At 34.1% G+C, this 24,392-nt stretch overlaps 1 protein-coding gene and 1 pseudogene across 2 annotated transcripts in view; both read left to right on the top strand.

The window, feature by feature from the left end:
- The window catches only part of LOC118027842 (uncharacterized), a 165,043-nt gene that overhangs the window by 37,234 nt on the left and 103,417 nt on the right, over positions 1-24,392 (top strand). The gene's annotated exons all lie outside the window — the stretch shown is intronic.
- LOC118027847 (protein NLP9-like) lies at positions 6,922-11,117 on the top strand (annotated as a pseudogene).

Here is a 24,392-nt window from a genome sequence, read left to right as displayed (position 1 = left end):
TTTTTAATGTAGGATTTGAAGCTTTTTTGTATGTCTACTATATGTTTACAGGAAAAAAATGATGGTTTTTTTAATATGAGATTTGAAATTCTTTAATATGTATATTCTATATTTCTAAGAAAAATGTTATTTTTTTAATCTGAAATTTAAATACTTTTCGTATATATATTTTATGTTCTCAAGAAAAATTATGTTTTTTCAATGTGGAATAATTTTTTTTTTTAAAATATTCTTTTAAATTTAATTATTTAAAATATGTATAACTTATATTTACATGGAATTTTTCATATAAAATATAAAAATTTTAAATATATTTTTTATTTTTTTCAAATTAAATTAATCTATAAAACTTAAGAACTGACCTCTTAATCACATCAACTCCAGACTGGAATTGATAACCTCAAAGGCTCAATCTAAGACAAAGGACAGCCGTACCTAGGCTAAGCCCATCGAATTCTCCGATCGAAAGATACAAGCCCATAAGAAGTTTGAATGGCCCATATTATGCCATGTAAAGCTCGTGTCTAGTAGCAGAAATTGCAGATTGCAATAAAAAGCAACGAAATGACATAGATTATCCAAGTAACCCACTTGACACCAGGGGGGAATGGAATTGAAATGGTGATGAAAAACACGGTGGCTTCCAGGAAAACTGCAACTTTACCCAACACTTTGGATGTCCTCGGAAACTTGGTGGGGTTGATGAAATGTGAAACAAAGAGACAAGAAAAGGGAATTGCAACAAGGATACAGACTAAATGCAAGGAATCGAGTTTGGAATCAGTAATTTGGTGAAAATGAAGGGCTATTTCAAGTCCTGATGCGAAGCAGGTGCTTATAAGCACCTTTTGCCATTCCTTTACCTGCTCATCATGGGAATTGTCGACCAGATCTTCTTCTTGGTTCATGGTGGGATGTGGTAGCTGCTGTGATTCTAATTGTCCTGCTCCATGCCAGAGTCGGGACACAGATTCTGGAATTGAAAGAATAAAACCCTTGATAACTCGAGCACCATTCTCCATGGTTTTCCTGTGCTGTATGGAGAAGACTAGGAAATGATTTATAAGAAAATTATATTTTTTTTCCTTTTTAAGAAAAAAGTAATGAAGAAAGCTACTGCAACCTTGATTTTCACAGCATAAATCATTTTTTTTTTAAAAAAAACTTCAAATGTATTAAATATTAAAAGAAACTAAAAGGGCAGAAGATTTACTACAGCAAGAAATATTGTAGATTTAGATTTATTTGCATAGTGGATTAGAATAATGAAATGACTATTTCTGTATTTTTCAACAAAAACAAAGAGCCTAACTATTAAAGATGTACCATTATTTTTTTCAAAATTATTTTTTTAAGATATGATTTATATCATATCATTATTATTATTTTAATTTATATTATACCACTATTTTTTCCGCACTTAATTCTATTAATTTAATTACTTAAAACAAGAATGTTGATATTCAAATACTTGATTGTATAATCATTACTTTTTTAAATATTCGATATTAATTATACTTTATAAAATCAAAATTATATTCACTTAACAAAAAAACTCAAAATACAAAATGAAAATTGCTCAAGATCATATGAAAAAAAAAATAATAAAATATTTTAAAAAATATCTTTTATAGTTTTGTTCAATGTCCCTATTCACCTTAAACCGGCTATAAAACCCACTTGATGCACTTTGAAAATAGTTAAGGAATACAAGAGGGTGAGTACATGAAAATCTTTAAAAACAGAAAGTTTCTAAAATAAAGAAAACAATACAACTTTTTCCTCTTATTTTAAATTACATATTTATGCATTTTTCCTCAATTATTGGATTTCATTTAATAATTTAAGATGAGATGGGTTTTAGTTTTTTATTACTTCATAATTATAGTAATACATAGCTAATTTACATATGTTTGTGTTATATTGATAACAATACAACTTTTGAATATGGAAGTTATGACATTTTTGAAGAACATATAATGTAACAAACTCTGAGTACAACAAATCTCAACGTGGGATTGTTTTTCAAAACCAAATACAAGCGTCTAAAGGCAATTGTAGATGGTAATAGCGATCAAGGAGATGACAGAGACAACCTATATAGCACTCTTGACACTCAAGGGGATGTAATGTATATAGCAAAGAAAAATGTTGTGGCTGCAAGGAAGAACACAACCTTCTCCAACATTTTGGATGCAGTAGGAAGCCTTTTGCCAATAATAAAGTGTGAAATGAAGAGAGTAGCGAAAATAATTAGAATAGCCAAGGATATCTTTTTTGTTTTTGGATTCAAGGAAACTCTATTCCTGGCACTACCAGAAATTCGCTAAATAGCAACGGAATCACCTACAAAATATTTATGTCGGCATTTTGCGGTTGAAATCACCAACGGCATATTTCCGTCCGTAATTCGGTCGGTAATTACCGACGGAAATGAATTACGGACGGAAAGTTCAGAATTAATGAAAAAAGGCGGGTAGCTGGCGCAGAGGTTTTGGCAGGTGATTTTTCCGACAGAATCACCGACAGATTAAAAACCAGGGACCCGTACGTGTGTTCAGACCTGTTCACCATCAACAATACCGACGGAATCACCGACGGATTTGAAATGCCGGATCCGTACCGGTGACCTGACCGGTGCACCGTCAAAAATGCCGACGGAATCACCGAGGAATTTGAAAAGCAGGTCCGTACGGTGACGTGTCTATTTACCCTTTATAATTACCGACGGATTCACTGATGTAGTCACCGAATAGAGTCAGATATCCAAGCATCCTGAATGGATGCCTCAAATCAATGCATGGTTTCGCAGATTTGAGGTTCGTGTTAATATATAATTTTAAGCTTATTTCTAATAAATTCTACATATAATTGTAAATAAATTATCAACATTTTAAAAAATTAATTTTTTTTACACAGCATCGATTCTACTGGGACGAAGAACATAACACTGTTGTGAGGAGGGTGTGGGAAAATCATGTGGCAATTAGATAACATCGAAAACAATACAACTTTTTTTTTTACATAAAAATATATGTTTCGAAATGTAATTTTTGCTTGTGCGAATTAAGTTGTGTGATTTTTTGGTACGATACAAAAAAAAAAACAAAAAAAAACTGCGAGGGATAAGGGGTTCCAATGCTAGACCGATGTTGCGGTTTGGAGGGATTTCAAACCGATATACATCCCGGAAGATATATGACCACACTATCTTCAGAACATGACGTCTGAGCGGTTCACACGATGCTCACAGTCCGGTGCTGGCAACCGGAATCGGCCAATTCATGGCTCGGTCACAACACACACCGGCGGCTCTGTTCCGTTTGCTGCACATGCGAAATGGATGGTAAGATTAATTTAAATGAAATATATCGTTCAATTAATTTGTTGTTAATAAATTTTTTTCATTATAGGCTACGTCTCTTGGATGTGAGCCGAGCTCTATGGAGCTGTTTGTGGAGACGCACGTGCGGAGTCAAGACCGCCAAAAGGGGACGCAACAGTTCGTTGACAACCGTGCTCAACAGTTTGTGGTATGTTTGTTCAACCATTTTATTTTGTAAGTTATTATTATGTTTATTGAATTGAATATGATGATTACTTTTTTTTTTCAGGAGACCTATAATAATCGGTTGAGGGAGAGATACGGGGACGATCCTTCTACCCATCCGGAATTCGATCCAGATTTGTGGATGGAGGCTGGATCGTTAGGTGGACCCGATAAAAATCAGGTTTACGGGCTCTCCAACACTACGGCTGCCAACTTGCGGTCGGTCGGTACTGCTTCAACCGTCAGGAGCTCCCAATCAGTATCGAGCTCCCAATCTAAGGAGTTCGTGGCCTTGCAGCAAAAGTGTGACCACCTATCAGAGGCGTACACACAACTCAAAGAACAGCAAAGAGTGGCGTCCAAACAACACAGAGCAGAGTCTGAACAACAAAGAGCGGCCTATGAAGAGCTTCGTCAAATGGTCATGAACGATATAACATAATTGGTTTGTATGGTTAATTTATATCATTTTATATTATGTATTTTAAATAATTTTAAAAAAACAAATTTAAAAAAAAACAATTACATAGGTATTTACCTACTGAATAACTCCGTCGGCATTTTAAATCACCGACGACTATTTCGACGGATAAATTCGATCGGTATTCCATACACTCACCGACAGAGTTACCGACGTATTTAGTCCGTCGACATGTGACAGTAGCTGCCAAACATACCGACGAATTTACAGACAGATATATTCGGTTGGTATGTCAAACACACACCGACCAATTTACCGATGGAGTGGTTCCGTCGGTAATTATAATTTCACCGATGGAGTTTTTTCCGTCGGTATATTCCAAGCGGGAAATTTGTTTTTGGCACACACTTTCTGTTTGTAAAACCGTCGGTACGTGTTTTTTTTTTCCCGACCAATATAGCGACGGAATGTGGAATCACCGACAAAAGGTAATCCGACGGGCGTATTCCGTCGGTAATTTAGTCTGTAAGTAAGTTATAGACGAACTCTCAATCACACACCGACGGAATACGGCCGTCGGTAAAACTGTGAAATCTTGTAGTGTGGAAAGCACACTTTGTGGGTCCAGGTGAGCGAGTAAAATCCTGATTGTCCTAGGCTCTTACAAAAAATACACGTCCTGACTCGAACTCAAAACCTGCTGTGCAGATCTCAAGCTCTTTGCCATCACGCCACGCCTCTTGGGGACAATAGCCAAGGATATCAAATTGATGGAATGACGAAATTCAGATTTGGTAACAACTTTGCACTGAATTGTACTCTGAAGTGCTCCCATGAAGCATAAATTCAAGAATACCTTCAGTAATTCCATTTCCAATTCCTGCTCCAGGCAGATCATATTGTTTAGTTGTGGCTGATTAATGGTGCGATAGGACACTTGCAGCATTTTTGGTGGTCATTGTGGAGAAGGTGGAGGCTGTCTTAATTTGTGGTGATTCTTATTCAGAGGCAGTATTAGAAGAAAAAGGTTGTGGCTGTGTACGCGATGATTGCGATTCCAGGTCAATATTCGGAGAACATGATGATTTTGATTGTAGCTGAGATGTAGTTGGCCGCCGGAGTTGCGACATGGTTGCTGCAATTCAAGGGGAGAAAATCTTGACGATGGATGGTGCTGAAATTGACATTGAAGTCCTTTGCTAAACAAGCTTGCAAAGACAAGTATGTAATTGCTTGAAAACTTTTGAATTTTTCTTATATATATACAAATATAAAAGAGAATGAGGTTAGGATTTTCATTAATACACAATATTATGAAGTTATTAGTTTAAATTAAATATACAAAAATTATATATATGCTAAACTAAAATACTATTTTAACCTTAATAAATAAAACAAGATAAATATATTTCTTAACAACTATTACTTGTTTTTTTAAAATAAAAATATAAATAAAAACAATTCTTCAATGATCATAGGAAATAAGTTGAACTAAATAGTAATAAATTTAAGCCAGTTCTAACATATTAGATGATAAAATTACCTTGATGGGTGTTTTAGATACACTATAAGTTCTTATTATGAATCTTTTATAACATCTAATATTTAGTTCTTAATCCAATAATTATATGATTGGATGGGCATCGAGTGATATTAAATTATCATTAGAGAATCGGACCTCTCATTATAAAAATCAATGGAAGGCCCGAAGCTGGAACCTTTTCTCCTCCCGCAATGGAGAATCGGACATCATTATAATATTTAATCGGGCCTCATGACAAGAGTGGCCTTGCAAGACACTACGTCGGAAACTTCAAAACAGGGACAGAATTCCCATTTATTTATTCATGTTCTTGCTTTGTTAAATCCTAAGCACAGCCTAGATTTTATTTGTTTATATTTAATTTGGAAAAAAAAGGAGAGGGGTCCCAAATACAGAAATTGAGGGGTGTGAACAAAAAGAATAGGATTAAGGCCCAGCTTGAAACGTGCTATTCGGCCATAAGCTGCAATTTTCGCAACGAAAGTTAGATTGAACCCATATGTATTTTTACCATTGGACTCACCTCGGTGAATTAATGGTAAGAAATATTATCTCTAGCATTGCTTTAAAACATATTAGGTGTAGAAATTAGTGCTTGAGTTTTCCAAATTAATAAATAAACTATAGTTTCATTAAGTATATGGGACAGTCTCAGCTGATACATAGGACTCGAAGTGCAAGGCTCAACAAAAACCCAGAAATTTAACCCCGCCAGCATTAATCCAAAGAACATTCCTGCCAACCTTTTGAAACCAAAATATGAGCTAAATTATAAATTATAGCTTTTATGCAATTAAAGTTTTAAAAGACTTTTTAATGAAATTCATGCAAAATTATGGTTTGTATTGATCAAATAAATACTTTCAAAACTGTAGTTGAAATAAAATACAACTTCAATTACATTAAATCTTAAGTTGAAAACATATTTTATGCTAGAGACTAGAAAAGCCTCTCGAACTTCACATTTTTCGTCTAAACAATTGTGATAATTTTAGATGGAAGGACTTGATTAAGAAAAAATTATTTGTTAAATATGAAATAAATCAATGATAATTAATTTCAATGGGATGAAATTGTAAATCAAGTAATATCCAAGAGAGTAGTAAAAAACATTAATGGCTTGATTATTAAGGTTTCTTCATCAACTTCTACTCTAATATAAAATAGCTCATCACTTTTAGATTAAAAAATTACAGGTCCGATTGACTTTTCCAAACTCCAACATTCGGTTGTTGACTCTTGAGGTCCGAATCCGATTATCAACAAACTCCACCTCTTTCTTTTCTGCTGGTATAAATAAGCTGGCAATATCAGCATCACAAGCATACTTTTTCAACAGTTTTTTTCGTTTCTTATAAATTATTTCCTAGTCTTCTCAAGCTTTATAGCATACATCACAGGAAAACCATGGAGAATGGTGCTCGAGTTATCAAGGGTTTTATTCTTTCAGTTCCAGAATCTGTGTCCCGACTCTGCCATAGAGCAGGACAACTAGAATCACAGCAGCTACCACCTCCCACCATGAACGAAGAAGAAGAGCTGGTCAATATGTTCCATGCTAAGCAGGAAATGGAATGGCAGAAGACGCTTATAAGCATCTGCTTCACATCAGGACCTCAAATAGCCCTTCATTTTCACCAAATTACTGATTCCAAACTCGATTCCTTGCATTTACTCTCTATTCTTGTTGCAATTATCTTTTCTTGTCTCTTTGTTTCACATTTTATCAACCCCACCAAGTTTCCGAGGACATCCAAAGTGCTGGGTAAAGTTGCAGTTTTCATGGCAGCCACCGTGTTTTTCATCACCATTTCAATCCCATTCCCCCCTGGTGTCAAGTGGGTTACTTGGATAATCTATGCCATTTCGTTGCTTTTTATTGCAATCTGCAATCTCTGCTACTAGACACGAGCTTTACATGGCATCTATTTTTTTCTGTCAGTGTTTGTATTTGTTCTTCGTCACAAGGCTTCCATATTTGCATGGTGGAAGGTGTTGAAATTCAGTGTAATCACGGTGTTATATATAACTATTGATCAATATAACATAATATGGGCCATTCAAACTTCTTATGGACTTGCGTCTTTCGATCGGAGAATTTTATGGGCTAAGCCTACGTAGAGGCTGGATTATCTTATGTCTTGCCTGTCTTTTACTTAGAGTAAACTTCTAGAAATTAATTAGGGCTAACAAAAGACAAAAAAAATGCAAGAGATAGACGTCTCCAAGGCTGAAACGACACGGTAGTTTTGAGGGATTTTAAACCGCTATACATCCTGAAAAATATTTAGTTGTACGTGACATCTAAACGATTCATTCGAAACTCATAGTCTGGTACTGGCAACCAGAATCTACAAATTCATGGTTCGTTAACAATTAATAATAAACTATGATGGGAGTTCATTTAAAAATTCTTAAAAAAAGTTCAGTTTCATCTTCAATCTTAATATATTATATCTATTCACAGTGGTGGAGGTAGGGGGAGGCTGGCAGGGGCTAGGGCCCCTGCAAGGAAATGTTTTTTCCAGCCTCTCCCTTGTAAATATTTATGATTTTAATAAAAGTAATTAAAGGTTTTTAATTTGGCCCCCCCTGATATTTTGTTCTTGTTCCGCCCCTGTCTATTCAGTTCTTAAATATCTTTTTAATTTAATTTAAATATGAAAATTTATTTTTGTTATTTTTTTTATCTCTAATTTGAGAAAAAAAGATAGAGGTCATCGAATTCCGGCTTCAAAAAAAAAAAAGTTATTAGTAATAATTATAATTATTAAAATAGTCAATATTAGTGTGAAATAATTTTATTTAATGAGTGTAGTTGTTATTAAATGTATTTTTTTCACGAATTATTCTGGGCCACATCCCAAAATCTACCCGTATAAGACTGAAAGGTGAGCATGAAACAACTGCAATTGGGCTCAACAACAATGCACTATGGTAGAGTAAGATATAGGGGGGAGGGAAATTGACAAAACAATGTAATGGGGGAGTGTTTTGAACTCAATCTAATAACTAAGGCTGAATCCTGAAAATAATATTTTGTAGGGAAATGCATGCCTCTGTAATATCTTATGGACTGATAGAAAGAATCCTCTCTCTCTTTTTTACAGGGTAACGGTAACAATGAGTCTACTTGTAAGTTCCAGTTAGTGTTGGGCTAATTGAGTCCATAGATAAAGCCCATAAAAGAATATATGATTATTATTTGGACAAGAAAAATTAATCGGACCTTTATTTGAGATGGAGTTTGTCATCAACCGAATGTTGGAGTCTTTATTTGAGAAAAGTCAACCTCCTTCAAGTCTTTATTCCTTAACCACTCCTCATCGTTCACTTTCCAGCCATGGATAAGAAGATCTGAGGAGTGAGAAGACTTGTTGCCAAAAAAATCTGTCGAAATACAAATGTATTTGGAACATTTGTCTTGCGTTGAAGATGTTTTGCCTCCTGCAAAGTCGAGTCTAAGGGAAAAGATGGAAAAAGCGTTATCGTTGCTAGAAGATTCTTTGGGAAGTCGTCGTTTTCACGTCCAGACATTTTTTTTCGGGCATGGAATTGTGGATTTCCAGAATGGACTTCAAATGTATGTTATTACAGACCGAATGAATACTCACACCTATCAGATGCCATGATCTCTTGTGGAGTAGGGGGTATTATTGCCTTTCCGGTCTTAGAATCTGATCAACCCAAGTATTGCTGTGCTGTGCTGGAGCTTGTGACCATGGAGGAGAAACAGGATTTTGATTTAGAGACGGAAAAAGTTTCACAGGCTCTCCAGGTTTGTTTTCATTACATATATTTTTTCAATCATATTTTGGATAACATTGAAAATACTACTCAATTTATTATCAGGATTTAGGAGAATAAGAAAGAGATGAAAGAAAGTAGATTTCCTTAACATATCGAGTTTGAAGTCAAAGTTATTGTCTTTTCTACTTTCGAAATCTCATAAAATGTGAATTTCTCCCCATTAGCTTCATTTTCTGTGATCTCTGTGTTTGCATTTGTAGTGTTTCTGAGGTGAAACAATCTTTCAGCTTTAAATTAGAGCTGATGAAGCATTCCTTATTACAACTGCACTAGCTTGAGTCCAGAATATATGTGCCATTAAATTATATGTGCAAAGAGACATTGGTCTTGTTTGAAGGTGTTATAAACTCTGTATAAGCCCAACTATTTCCAGGCTGTCGATTTACGGATCAATTTACTACCTCGACTTCGTCCTGAGGTATTTATCAGTAGTACCTTACAGTTTTTTTTATGCTACATTAGGCTGTCTTCTGCTTTGTCTAATAGAATTTTTTTTCCCAGTGTTTTTCAAGGGATCAAAGAGCTGAGTTAACAGAAATCGCTAATGTTACCAGAGCTGTATGCCTAACACACGGATTTCCACTTGCTCTGACATGGATTCCTTGTGATTATACCTGGGGAGCTGTTGATGATATTTCAAAATCTCATTGCAGATTATGTAATTCAGGTTTTTTGAGGACATGTGAACTTTCAATAGAGCGTACAGCTAGTTATTCAGATGAGGAGATGCAAGGCTTTGTGAATGCTTGTGAGCAACTATTTCTGAACACAGGGCAAGGTGCTGCTGGACAATCCCATCGAACATATCTTCCTTCCTTTGAGCCTGATGTGAAGGAAAAGCATGTCAACGAGTATCCTCGTACTCATCAAGTTCGAAAGTATAATTTGAATGCTGCAGTTGCAATAGTGCTAAGGAGCACTGGTGCTGGTTTTAGCTATATATTAGAGTTCTTTCTCCCTCATGACAGATATTTTAGAGCAGCATGATTTGGTTACAATCCGGAAGCTTAAACTACGGGAAACTTGTAAGAGCTTGAGAATGTTTTCAGAAGCAGAATTAGTCGGGGAACGAGGTTCTAAAGTTAGTAAAAAGAATGCTCCAAATGTTGATGGTAATATGTTCACCGTATCTGCTTTATAATAAAAGACGAAAGGTATCTGAAGTGTGGAAATGGTTCGACAAGGTTAAAGAAAAAAATGGTGTAGAAAAGAAGCATCCAGGGTAAGGTAAGAAGGGAACTTCAAATCTGCACAAGCACTTAAAATGGTGCAGTATGGGCCATATGTAAAGGATGCAAAAACAAGTATACAGGTGATAGCAAGAAGGAAACTTCAAATCTACACAAACACTTAAAAAGTTGTTCAAAAAATAGACGGAGAGATACAAAAACAAATATGTTTGTTCAATGGCGAAGAGAATGAAGTTATCTAGCATCACCTTCTAAGGACACCAGTTGTCTGGCATCACATGATCCAGATTCTGATGATAAGTTTTGGGGATTCCGTGAGTGGCATAAGCAGAAAGATGATGGCGATGTGGTTGATTCACAAAAACTTGATCTTAATCGGTATTTAGGAGAGCCTTTGGAAAACCTGGATAAGCTTTCAGATGTATTAGCTTGGTGGCGGTCAGTTCTCCGAGATTTCCTGCACTTTGTAAAATGGCTCGTGATTTCCTAGCGATTCCAATATCAGCTACTGTATCAAAGTCTTCTTTCAGCGGTGCAGTTGCTATCATGTGGACAGGACTAGTTGGAAAGCCCTGAAAACAATTGAGTTCTTCACTTTCTACAGACAGGTGATTCCAAAATGATTCTTCCCCCTAAATTTCTGAACATCGTTTTCCTGTTTTTTTCCCTACCATAAATTGTTAATGAAATTTGGCTGCAAAGTCACACACTTCCCTTGTAATGATTATTAACAGGGTCATGACGTACGCTAAAACAATAGTAAAAGCTAAATTTGATTTGCATTTCCTAAGCTTGATGGTGCAACGTTGATCAATTATAGTATCAATTTATTTAACCGGATTGTATTTTTAAGGTATTAGCATATGTCTTACTCGTTGACAACATGTGAACGTGATTGTTCTGTTGTAACAATTTCGATAAAATGTTGACATTTTATGGGATGATCATTTTTCTCAATTTCTTCTTGTCATCCATATTTGCAGGAGCAAGGAATGGATTTCTGGTTCTTTCCTGGTCTCCTTAAATGTGAGATCTGACTCACTTGTGAAGCAAAAGTTTAAATATCCGGTTGGTCCGTTTACACTGGGTAAACCTATGAGTCCAGAGGATTTGAAGTTAATCCAATACGTGCTGAATGGGAGGTCAGAATTTTTTCCAAGAGTTCTTGTTTGCTTAGCTGAACGATTTTAAGTTCACCTGTTCTATACTTGTTTCTGCTAGTGAGATTGTTGTTCAATGCAATAATTATTATTTAACTCGGCGGGAATTATGCCCCATGAGACCATAGACCTGCATTGATGATAACGTCCTTTCTACATTCTTAGCTCATAGATCCTACATAAGAAGTTTGAAAGGCCCATATTTGTTAGAATTATGAGATTTTGCCTTTAGAAAGATAGAATTAAGATCAGTTTTTCATATTTGAATTCTGTAACAGTTTATCTCCTTCAGGATTTGCAGCAGAAATATTCTGCTTAGTCTAGGATTTCAATTCCAATAATCTCTCAAGTTTGTTGAGAGTTCTAATGCATTTCAAGTTCTATGTAAGCCTATATATAGGCATTTGAAGTTAATGAAATTTATTGATCTTTCTACTCAACTCTGCCATCTTAAATCTGTTTCCTTTTTCTTTACGTAAACTGTATTGTTTAAGTTTAATTCATTTCCATCAGTGGTATCAGAGCAAATAGATCCTACGGGCTGTGGGGCAAACAAATTTTTCTTTCTTTTGAGTGATAACAATAAGAGAAGGTGAGGCAAACACAGAGAGGGTGAGCGAAACACTTGAGAGTTATTTTCTTTCTGTTTTTTGTCAATGTCTTCTTCAAACAATATTGTATCTGCAATTCCAATTTTTTAGTGGAGAACTCTATCATATTTGGGCTGTCAAAATGAGATTTTATCTAAGATCTCATGGCTTATGGAATGTTGTGGCAACCGATTCTGATCCTCCACCATTGAATGCAAATCCTACAATTGCTCAAATGAAAGCACATGAAGAAGAAAAACTCAAGAAGGACAAAGCCATTACCTGTCTTCATTCTGGTCTTGCAGATCATATTTTCACAAAAATTATGAATCTGGAAACACCAAAACAGGTATGGGATAAGCTTCAAGTTGAATTTGAAGGCAGCAGCAAAGTCAAAGCAGTTAAACTTCTTGCATTTAAGAGGGAATTTGAGTTGATGAAGATGAAAGACAATGAATCTGTCAAAGATTATTCTGGCAGATTAATGGATGTTGTAAATCAAATGAGGCTTCTTGGAAACACATTTGAAGATCATAAGGTAGTAGAAAAACTTATGATGTCTGTTCCTCAAAAGTTTGAAGCTAAAATCTCAGCAATAGAAGAATCTTGCGATCTGCAAAGTCTGACTATTGCTGAGTTAATTAGCAAACTTCATATTCAGGAGCAAAGAGTTCATATGAGAGATGATGAGGCAGTTGAAGGGGCTTTCCAAGCAAACAACAGGGAAAGGAGTGCTGGTAATCTACCAAGAAACAAACCTGTCAAGTATGCTAAAAGGAAATCAAGTATACCTTCAAAAAGACAGACTTTCTCACCATGTTCTTATTGCAGAAGAACTAACCATACTGAGAAAGATTGCTGGTTTAAGGGGAAAGCTTATCTTCAATGTTTATTCTGTAATAATCTCGGTCACAGTGAGAAATATTGCAGAATCAAGAAGAAGCAACCTCAGCAACAAATACAACAACAAGCAAATGTTTCTGAAGAAAGCAAAGATGAGGAGGAGCATTTGTTTGTTGCAACACAAGCTAGCAATACCTCTGAACAGAATACATGGCTTATAGACAGTGGCTGCACAAGTCACATGTCCAAATTTCTGTCAATTTTCTCCTCTATTGACAGATCAGTTCAACCGAAGATTAAGCTGGGAAATGGAGATATTGTGCAAGCTAAGGGGAAAGGAACTATTGCAGTCAGCACAAATAGAGGTATTAAAACCATCACAAATGTTCTTTACATTCCTGAACTAGATCAGAATCTCCTTAGTGTTGCACAAATGCTTAAGAATGGTTATGAAGTCTCTTTTAAAGAGAAATTTTGTTTTATCACTGATACACATAATTCAGAGATAGCAAAAATCAAGATGGATGGTAATAGCTTCTATTTGAAGCTTGATGCTGTTAATGGACATGTGTTTAGTGCAAAGATTGATGAAAGCATTCTTTGGCACAAAAGATTCGGTCATTACAATCTTAATTCATTAAAGTTGCTGTATGATACTGGAATGGTAGAAAACATGTCTGCAATACATGTTACTGCTCATACATGTGGAAGTTGTGAACTGGGAAAGCAGCATCGACAACCATTTCCTAAAGGTATATCCAAAAGGGCAACACACATGCTGGAGCTGGTTCACTCAGACATATGTGGACCTATGAGCACAGCTTCTTTGAATAATAATGTGTATTTTATATTATTCATTGATGACTATAGCAGAATGACTTGGGTTTATTTTCTGGAAAACAAGTCACAAGCTTTATCTATGTTCAAAAACTTCAAAAGCATGGCTGAAACTCAAAGTGGTCAGAAGATCAAAGTGTTGAGAACTGATAATGGTGGAGAGTATATTTCGAAGGAGTTTAATGCCTTTTGTTCAGAAGCTGGAATTGTGCACCAGCTGACGACTCCTTACTCTCCACAGCAGAATGGAGTTTCTGAAAGGAAGAATAGAACAGTGATGGAGATGTCCAGATGTATATTGTTTGAAAAGAAGTTGCCAAGGTTTCTATGGGCTGAAGCAGTAAATACTTCAGTATACCTGCTTAATAGACTTCCAACCAAGTCTGTTCAAAACAAAACACCATTGGAGGCATGGTCTGGAGTCCGGCCTACTGCCAAACATTTAAAAGTGTTTGGATCATTGTGCTATTTTCATGTTCCATCTGCCAAAAGAGGAAAACTGGATGCTAGAGCAGAAAAAGGGATTCTTGTGGGATATGCAACAGAATCAAAAGGTTACAGAGTTTTCAATCTGAATTCAGCCAAAATTCAGGTCAGCAGAGATGTGCAATTTGATGAAAATGCCTGCTGGAATTGGGACTTAAAAGAAGTTCAACAGACTATCACAGCTGCCCTTGAATCACCAGTACAAAGTATTGATGATGAAGATCAACAAGCCATTGAAGCAACTTCAGATACAACAGTACTTAAGGTTAGACAACTGTCTGATGTGTATGAAAGATGTAACCTTGTACATGCTGAGCCTACAAATTACTCTGAAGCTGCAGGAGATCCAGCTTGGATTGAAGCAATGAAATCAGAAATTGATTCCATTGAAAGAAATGGGACTTGGAGATTGACTGAAATTCCTGGAGATAAAAAGGCAATTGGAGTGAAGTGGATTTTCAGAACCAAATTCAATCCAGATGGTTCAATCTTCAAACACAAGGCTAGATTGGTTGTTAAAGGTTTTTGCTCAAGTTGCTGGAGTGGATTATGGAGATACTTTTGCACCAGTAGCTAGGCATGACACTATAAGACTCCTACTTGCTCTTGCGGGACAAAAAGGATGGAAAGTTTATCATTTAGATGTGAAGTCTGCTTTTCTAAATGGTATACTACTTGAGGAAATTTATGTTCAGCAACCAGAAGGCTTTGTTGTTGCTGGTGATGAACACAAAGTTTACAAACTACACAAAGCTCTTTATGGTTTGAAACAAGCACCAAGGGCTTGGTACAGCAGGATTGATACTCATTTGATTCAACTAGGATTCAAAAGAAGTGAAAATGAAGCTACCCTATATCTGAAACAAGATGAAGATGGTTTGCAGCTGGTGATATCACTCTATGTAGATGACATGCTAGTTACTGGAAGCAATGCAAAGTTGCTGGAAGAGTTCAAAACTGAAATGCAAGATGTTTTTGAAATGTCTGATCTTGGCATTATGAACTACTTTTCTTGGAATGGAAATACATCAATGTAGTTCGGGTATTTTTGTTTTCACAAAGGAAGTATGCTGTTGATTTACTCAAGAAGTTCAAGCTTGAGTCATGCAAAGAAGTAGCAACTCCTTTAGCACAAAATGAGAAAGTTTCAAAGAATGATGGTGAGAAACTTGAAGATCCCTCTGGATTTAGAAGCCTAGTGGGCAGTTTGCTATACTTGACAGCAACTAGACCTGACTTAATGTTTCCAGCTGGTTTGCTGTCAAGGTTTATGAACTCACCTAGCAACATTCACATGGGAATTGCTAAAAGAGTGTTGAAGTACATCAGAGGAACAACTGATCTTGGCATCTGGTATTTGAAGACAGGAGGAGTAAATCTGATTGGTTATGCAGACAGTGACTGGGCAGGGAGTGTTGATGACATGAAGAGCACCTCTGGATATGTTTTTAATATTGGTTCAGGTGCAATCTGTTGGAATGCAAAGAAGCAAGAGGTGGTGGCACAATCAACAGCTGAAGCAGAGTATATCTCCATGGCAGCTGCTGCAAATCAAGCAATTTGGTTGAACAAATTGCTTGCTGATTTGGGTCAAGAACAAAGCTCACAAACTGAGCTTCATTGTGACAATAAATCTGCCATTGCTATTGCTCTAAATCCGGTTCAACATGGCAGAACCAAGCACATCAATGTGAAGTTTCATTCTATAAGAGAAGCTGAGAAGAACAAGCTTATAAAGCTACACTACTGTCCAACAGATGTTCAACTTGCTGATATAATGACTAAAGCTCTTCCTAGATCAAGACTGGAATTTCTAAGGATGAAACTTGGTTTGTCTAAGGCAAGTCTCAAGGAGGAGTGTTAGAAATTATGAGATTTTGCCTTTAGAAAGATAGAATTAAGATCAGTTTTTCATATTTGAATTCTGTAACAGTTTATCTCCTTCAGGATTTGCAGCAGAAATATTCTGCTTAGTCTAGGATTTCAATTCCAATAATCTCTCAAGTTTGTTGAGAGTTCTAATGCATTTCAAGTTCTATGTAAGCCTATATATAGGCATTTGAAGTTAATGAAATTTATTGATCTTTCTACTCAACTCTGCCATCTTAAATCTGTTTCCTTTTTCTTTACGTAAACTGTATTGTTTAAGTTTAATTCATTTCCATCAATATTATGCTGTATTGATCAATGATTATACATAATAACGTGATTGCACTGAATTTCAACATGCAAATACAAACATTGACAGAAAAAAAAATATGCCATGTGACGCTCGTGTCTAGTAGCAGAAATTGCAGATTGCAATAACAAGCAACGAAATGGCATAGATTATCCAAATGACCCACTTGACACCAGGGGGGAATGGGATTGAAATGGTGATGAAAAACACGGTGGCTGCCCATAAAACTGCAACTTTTCCCAACACTTTGGATGTCCTCGGAAACTTCGCGGGGTTGATAAAATGTGAAACAAAGAGGCAAGAAAAGAGAATTGCAACAAGGATACAGACTAAATGCATGGAATCGAGTTTGGAATCAGTAATTTGGTTAAAAAAAAGGGCTATTGTGAAGCAAGTGGTTATAAGCACCTTTTGCCATTCCTTTTCCCGCTCATCATGGGGATTGTCGACCAGATCTTCTCCGAGAAGTGTTAGCTGCTGTGATGCTAGTTGTCGTGCTTTATGCCAGAGTCGGGACACAGGTTCTGGAATTGGAAGAATAAAACCTTTGATAACGGAAGCACCATTCCCCATGAGTTTCCTGTGCTGTATGCTGTAAAACTTGAGAAGATTAGGAAATAATCCATAAGAAACGAAAAAAACTGTCGGAATAGTTTATAATAGTTTTTTTTATATAATTTATAATAGTTTTTTTTTTTTTTTTTGAGATTTTACTTTTCGATTTAAAATTATTTTTAAGGAAATTGATTTTTTTATTTTTATTTTTTATATCAAAAATAAATTCTTTAAAAAATATATTTTAATTTATTTTTAAATAAAAAAAATATGAATAAATACTGGCAGCAGAAAAGCTTCAAAGTCTACAAGTGAAGAATGGAGAATGTAATAATGATGTACACAGAGAAAAGAACTAAGAAAATGGAGAAACGTAGAGAAACAATGGTAAATCAGGCAAAAAAAAAATCAACCTGAATATTCTTGTAAAAAAGAAACAGATCGAGAATCACCTGAATATTCAGGTTTATATGCAAGAATACTTATGGTATACAGTAAGTGCAGTTCTTTCCTCAGCTCTTCATTAATTTGATTTTGGGTCAATCTTGTTTCACCAGGCTTTGTTGTTTGCTTTGTGGGGGTTTGAATATGAATACTGCTTGCAAGTATTGTGGCTATATATAGTTTATAAACTCGAGGGTTTACCATGGTTGTGCGTGGGCCCATGGGAGGTTACTTGGGTGAACGCACAATTTTTAACCATGGTTGAACACAACCATGGTCTTCCGTCGATGATGATTTAAGAAAAAGATGAAAGAAAGTAGCTTTCCTTAGCATATCGAGTTTGAAGTCAAAATTATTGTTTTTTCTACTTTCGAAATCTCATATTGGGTAAAGCCCACCAAGTTTGCTTGGGAAATAATTATTGTTTCACATTTTATCAAGCCCACCAAATTTGCGATGACATCCAAAGTGTTGGGTAAAGCTGCAGTTTTCCTGGCAGCCACCGTGTTTTTCATCACCATTTCAATCCCATTCCCCCCTGGATAATCTACGCCATTCCGTTGCTTGTTCTTGCAATCTGCAATTTCTGCTACTAGACACTAGCTTTACATGGCATATATATTTTTTTGTCAGTGTTTTTATTTGTTCTTCGTAATAAGGCTTATATTTGCATGTTGGAAGTTGTTGAAATTCAGTGAACGGATCACGGTGTTATATATAACCAGTGATCAATATAACATAATATGGGCCATTCAAATTTTTTATGGGCTTGCATCTTGGAGAATTTGATGGGCTAAGTTTAGGTAGAGCCTAGATAGGGCCTGATTATCTTATGTCTTGCCTGTTTTTAACTAAGAGCAAACTTCTACAAATTATTTAGGGCTAACAAAACCCAATGATTTACAAAATTCTTAGAGATCGCTTCTCAAATTTTATTTTATTTTTTTATTAAAAATTATTTTTTATATTTTCATATTATTTTAATGTGATGATTATAAAATAATTTTTTTTAAATAAAAAAATATTTTAATATATTTATAAACGAAAAACATTTTAAACCGTAATCGCTACTATAATATTAAACATGTATTTAATTGTTAGTATGGGCCATTCTTAACCTTCAAAAATTATATTTATTTTTTTAAAATTTATTTTTGACAAATCCTTCCAAACCATAGTTGCCTTACCTTTTTTAATTAATGTAACTCAGTCGAGAGGCAACATATTATAGGAGTTAATCATATTATAGGAGTCCAGTGCAATTAGTAAGTCTTTACTCATTTTTAGCAATATCTATGTTGTAAAACCTGAGAATAAAACTCTACAAAAAAAAATATTCTAACATGTTATATGTTAGAAACATGAAAACTTAATATAAAATTTCGTGAGTCAAATGCATCTATTATGTGAGGTGAAAATAAAATATATTAACCATGGAGAATAGTAGTAGAATAATTTTTTTAATATTTAAAAAGTTAAAAAAAAAAATATTGTGTAACTGTTTTGTATAAATTTTAAAGTAAAAGCGCAGAGAAAACGGTCCAAGACAAGTACAATAATGGAGGACCTCACTAACATTAACGCGTTGGACCCAGTTGTCACAACTACCACGAAATTAGCGCTCCAAATTCCAGCTCAATACCAATACACGCTTGAGAAATTTCCTTGCTTTTTTTCCTCCAAGAAATCAACAAGCTGTCATTAATAAAGCACAAGGTTAGTTTTCTTAGTATGTGTTCATGCAATAATCCATTGATACTCCTCTATATTTTATTTTCTAGACCCACAAGCCATTATAACATGGAATTTATTTTCAATGATTACATAACAAGATGGTGATTGAGCTTTAAAATTTAGACAGACAATCCAAATGCACTTGAGATTCTCGGTCAGGTATGTGTCATATGGATTATTACTCAATTAAGAAAACCTTGTATGCTTCTTTTTTTTTTAGTTCCAGAAAAGCACAAGGATGAAATTGAAAAGAATTAAACTATGAGAATGGAGGGAAAATATCAGTAAATTTAAAGGGGCAGAAGATAAGTTAGTTTTAAGACACAGTGTCAAAAGTCAACAAGGAAACCTCCTTCAAGTCTTTAACCACTCGTCATCGTAGATAAACAATGGTAAATCCTCTCTCTTCTTCTTTTTTAGTTTTTTCACAAAGAGAAACAAATTAACTCAGGAGCTCAGAGAGAATTTGCACACAGGAAAAAATGCAAAAAGCCTTAAATTATTGTTGTAAAAAAGAAACAGATCGAGAATCACCTGAATGTTCAGCTTTAGCGTTACAATTGCAAATGCTCTTGTCGATTGGGGGGGGGGGTATATATACTCCAAAACGGCGGATACGTGGAAATTATATTTTAATATATAATATATAATATATATTTCCAGCTCATTTACTTAAATTTTTTCCTTTTTTTTTTTGTTTTTTTTACTAATTAACATAGAGTTTTTTTTTTTCTTTTAAGTTGTTATTGCCTGCTTCTTTTTCTTACGTAAATTGTTTTTTCAAGTCCAGTAACTTCTTTTGCTTTATACTTTAGGTAAGATTTTATTATTATTATTTATTTCATTATTTAATTTTAATTTTATTTTTTTATAATTAATTATTAAAGATATTTAGAGTTTATGATAATTTAGGGATTTTGATATGAATGTATTCAAATATATTCAAAATAAATGTTTGAATTTTTTAAATTAAATATTTTTTTTATTATAAATAAATAAATTAATGTTCATATAAAATCACTATTTTTTGCATCTCTTGTATTGACAGAGTAAATTATTAAAATTATTTAACTAAGGTCTCTTAGTTCACTATAATTATGGATTAATTATTTAATTGGGGTTTCTTAATTTACAATGTAAATATCTTAATTGTCATTTTATATCACAAATTTATTTGTAATTAATTGTTAACGAGATGCTTGGAGTTAGAAGAGGGTATGGATTTAAATCCCATAAGTTAAACTTTCTCTCTCTTAGTATTTTCTCTTATTTGAAACTAGAGTATAATATTAAAACTTGTTTCATATATTTGACTTAGTGAGTTTATACAACTTTTGTGTGTGTGTAGAAATAATTTAAATGTCTAGAAATGATTAGGTATAATTTAATCAACATACTTATTATATATATATATATATATAATTGAAATGAGTTTTTATAAAATTGATGTGTATTTTAATATGAATATCATATGAAAGATTTAGAATTATTATGCAACTCAACTGACTTTATTATTGTGTTAATTATTATGAAGATATTAATGATAATAATAAAATCACTAAGTTTATTAATTAAATTAACACGTCACTGTAAAAGTATTTCAAGTGTAAATCCTTGAGGATGAATAATCATTCAAAACTTAAAGTTATGTAACTCAATTAAGTTAAAAAAAAAATCATATTAAAAGTTATAATATTTATTATTAATTTGTCCCCTCATAGAAAAAGCTCTGGCTCCGCCACTGATTCTTCCCTATATGGTGAGCCACGTGGTTTTGACATTCTTCCCGACTTGGTAGGTTAGAAATTGATTTGATTATTTTAAATTAATTAAAAATTATATTATTTTTAATTGAATTGGTTATGGTATGACATTAAATTTTTTCACGAGATAAACAAACAAACATTTTAATTATTATCAGTGAGTAAATATTGATATTTGCAAAATTAAATGTTGGTTTTTTCTTAAAAAAGAAAAGAAAAAAACTATTTTTTTATTTTTAAAAAATGATTTATCATGATAGATTTAAACTATCAATCCTTATCTATATCCATGTATTATGTACAACATACTACATGGTAATAGGATGTGAAATGAGTTTTGATGAATTAATGTTTATTTATTTATGAATTTCATATGGAAGATTTTATAATTATTATATAACTGAAATGAATTTTATTATTATGAAAATTTAAAGAGAATAATTATAATGTAAGTTTTTTTATTTTAAAAATATTTTTAAATTAATTTTGTTTTATGTGAGTTAGTATATTTGTTTCAAATTGATTTTTAACTCATATCTATATAATATAGTATTTGTTAATTAATTTGCTCTCCCAATTAAAATACTCTGCCTATGCCATTGGGAGTACTTAAAGGGAACAAGAGGATCTTAAAGGGAGAAACTTATTTATGAACAACATTATGTTCTCTCTCCAGGACAAACAATTTATGCCCCTTGAAATGGTAATGAAAAACACGGTGGCTGCCAGGAAAACTGCAACTTTACCCAACACTTTGGATGTCCTCGGAAACTTGGTGGGGTTGATAAAATGTGAAACAAAGAGGCAAGAAAAGATAAATGCAACAAGGATACAGACTAAATGCAAGGAATCGAGTTTGGAATGAGTAGGTTGGTGAAAATGAAGGGCTATTTCAAGTCCTGATGTGAAGCAGATGCTTATAAGCATCTTTTGCCATTCCATTTCCTGCCTAGCATGGAACATGTTGACCAGCTCTTCTTCTTGGTTCATGGTGGGAGGTGGTAGCTGCTGTGATTCTAATTGTCCTGCTCCATGCCAGAGTCGGGACACAAATTCTGGAATTGAAAGAATAAAACCCTTGATAACTCGAGCCATTCTCCACGGTTTTCCTGTGCTGTATGCTATAAAGCTTGAGAAGACTGGGAAATAATTTATAAGAAACGAAAATAACTGTCGGAATAGTATGCTTGTAATACCTTTATAAAAGTTTTTTTTTATATATATATAATTTATAATAGTTTTTCTTTTTTTAATTTAAGATTTTTGCTTTTCATTTTAAAAATATTTTTAAGGAAATTTAATTTTTTTATTTTTAAAATAAAAAATTCTTTAAAAAATATAATTTAATTTATTTTTAAATAAAAAAAATACTTTAAAGAATAAATACTAGCAGCACTAAAGCTTCAAAGTCTACAAATTAACTCAAAAGCTCAGAGAGAATTTGCACACAGGAAAAAATGCAAAAAACCTTAAATTATTGTGGTAAAAAAGAAACATATCGAGAATCACCTGAATATTCAGCTTTATTTGCAAGAATACTTATGGTATACAGAAAGTGCAGTTCTTTCCTCAGCTCTTCATTAATTTGATCTTGGGTCTATCTTGTTTCACCAGGCTTTGTTGTTTGCTTTGTGGGGGTTTGAATATGAACACTGCTTGCAAGAATTGTGGCTATATATATACTCGAGGGGCTTGGGCAAAGTTGTAAATTTTACTATATATACTCGAGGGAATTTTTTTATCAACCCCACCAAGTTTCCGAGGACATCCAAAGTGTTGGCCAGCCACCGTGGTTTTTATCACCAATTCCAAATTTCTTTATCACCAATTCTCTTTGAAATTTGGAATTGGTGACTGCAAATACAACACCTCATTTCACCAATTCCAAATTTCTTTATCACCAATTTCTTTATCGCCGTTCTTCCCACTATAATGACATTCAAAATTTTACTTGTACGTGGACATTTTGAATGTCATTTGATATGTAAAAACGCTGACAAGGTTTTCTTTAATTGAGTAATGATCCATATGAGATAGACGTGGCTGAGAATCTCAAGTGCATTTGGATTGTCCTGCCTAAATTTATAAGCTCAATCACCATCTTTTTATGTAATCACTAAAAAGAGAATAAATTTGAGAGAAGTTCAATCTTGACTTGACTTGGCTTCTAATTTTGATAATAATTAAAAAGGATGCTTCTTCTGGCACACTTTGCTCCATCAGTTTTCATCTCTCCATATTTTACATGGGACATTTACAGGCTACAAGAACAGGAAGTTTCATCAGGGTAAAAAATATATATATATCCTAATTGACAAAATCCAGTATATTTAAAAATTTTAGTTGCAACAAAATGATTTTCTGCAGACCCATACTATTTTCATTGTTTTTTTTGCGTTTGTTATAAATTTTTTCTCAAGTCTCCACAAGCTTTCTAGCAGGAAAACCATGGAGAACGTTGCACAGGTTATCAAGGGTTTTATTCTTTCCATTCCAGAATCTGTGTCCCCACTCTGGCATAGAGCACGACAACTAGCATCACGGCAACTACCACCTTCCACCATCAACCAAGAAGAAGAGCTGATGAACATGTTCCAAGCTAAGCAGGAAATGGAATGGCAAAAGTTTTGGATAAAGTTGCAGTTTTCCTGGCAGCCACAATGTTTTTCATCGCCATTTCAATCCCATTCCCCCATGGTGTCAAGTGGGCTAATTGGATAATTTATCCCATTTCATTGCTTGTTATTGCAATCTGCAATTGCTGCTCCTAGACACGAACATACGACTGCGGTGTATATATTATCAAGTTTATGCTAGTACTAGAAAAAGTGACAAATCCTGATTTTGTGGTAAGATTTTAACATTAATGTGCCCTTACTGAAGATAAAGGTATGACAATGTTTCTAATTATCTAGCCAACATGCAGTTCGACAGTGATACCGAGAGGTTGGAAGTGGTACTAAGATTGCTAGTGAGTGATGTCAACTCATGCAGGAATGATTTGGCTTCTAAGGTTGAGGCATATTATGAGTAAAGGTTTGGAAATCATTGAGAATTTTTTATAAGAAATGAGAATATGAAAGACATAAATCATCGATAGAAAAAAAAGTATTCAGACAACATATAGGAATTCAACTTCAAGAAAACTTACCAGAGAATGTGGGCTCCATGAGAAAGGAACTCAACGCTCATCAAATAAGATGTGAATGGCCATTATTGTAAACAATAAAGTATAATAGGTATAGGGATAAAATGGCAATATGAAAAACAGTCATCTGGTTGCCTTG

This window comes from Populus alba, chromosome 17, assembly GCF_005239225.2.
Source record: "Populus alba chromosome 17, ASM523922v2, whole genome shotgun sequence".
In the NCBI taxonomy this organism is placed as follows: Eukaryota; Viridiplantae; Streptophyta; class Magnoliopsida; order Malpighiales; family Salicaceae; genus Populus; species Populus alba.
Note: the sequence above shows the minus strand (reverse complement) of the source record. Positions and strands in the feature narration are given on the sequence as shown.